The sequence below is a fragment of the Saccopteryx leptura genome, chromosome 13, assembly GCF_036850995.1.
Source record: "Saccopteryx leptura isolate mSacLep1 chromosome 13, mSacLep1_pri_phased_curated, whole genome shotgun sequence".
NCBI lineage: Eukaryota > Metazoa > Chordata > Mammalia > Chiroptera > Emballonuridae > Saccopteryx > Saccopteryx leptura.
The window spans coordinates 9,707,495-9,708,387 of NC_089515.1; the positions used below are offsets into that span (position 1 = coordinate 9,707,495).

At 49.7% G+C, this 893-nt stretch overlaps 1 non-coding gene across 1 annotated transcript; it reads left to right on the forward strand.

Annotated features, from left to right (window-relative positions):
* Positions 1-504: 504 nt before the first annotated feature.
* Positions 505-580, forward strand: TRNAA-AGC (transfer RNA alanine (anticodon AGC)). The gene has a single exon. It is a non-coding gene; the product is annotated as a tRNA-Ala (tRNA).
* The last annotated feature ends 313 nt before the right edge of the window (positions 581-893 follow it).

Sequence of the window (893 nt, forward strand, 5' to 3'; positions counted from 1 at the left end):
TTAGAGATGAAAGCTATTATTTTAGAAAATATTTGTATTCAACTTTTTCACATTCATTCCTTAAGAAAAAGCTGTCTTCATAATTACTTGAGCTTCTTGTCTGAGTTTGCCAGAATTCCTTATCTTTGCTTCTCTTTAAGTTCCTGAGATAAACCACTTCTGAGTCTGGGTACTGTGCTTTCCCTGGAAATGTATTCCTCATCCCTGAGGACCCAGGGATCTCCCTTAGAGAGATTTGCACTGTCCTAAAACCTAGGTCACAAGACAACATGACACTTAAAATTCTGAGACCCAACTGATATGATGCTATGGACTAAATGTTTCTATCTTCTCAACATTCATATATTGAAGCCCTAATCCCAATCTGATGGTATCGGGAGGTGGAGGCCTTTAGGGATTAATTAGGTCATGAGGACAGAGCCTTCTAGGAAGAAGTCAATGCTTATTAGCGATGTTTTAGGAAATTAAGATCGTTTCCACATTCTAATTAAGAATAGCTCACCTGCCCTGGCCGGTTGGCTCAGCGGTAGAGCGTCCGCCTAGCGTGCGGAGGACCCGGGTTCGATTCCCGGCCAGGGCACACAGGAGAAGCGCCCATTTGCTTCTCCACCCCTCCGCCGCACTTTCCTCTCTGTCTCTCTCTTCCCCTCCCGCAGCCAAGGCTCCACTGGAGCAAAGATGGCCCGGGCGCTGGGGATGGCTCTGTGGCCTCTGCCTCAGGCGCTAGAGTGGCTCTGGTCGCAATATGGCGACGCCCAGGATGGGCAGAGCATCGCCCCCTGGTGGGCAGAGCGTCGCCCCTGGTGGGCGTGCCGGGTGGATCCCGGTCGGGCGCATGCGGGAGTCTGTCTGACTGTCTCTCCCTGTTTCCAGCTTCAGAAAAATGAAAAAAA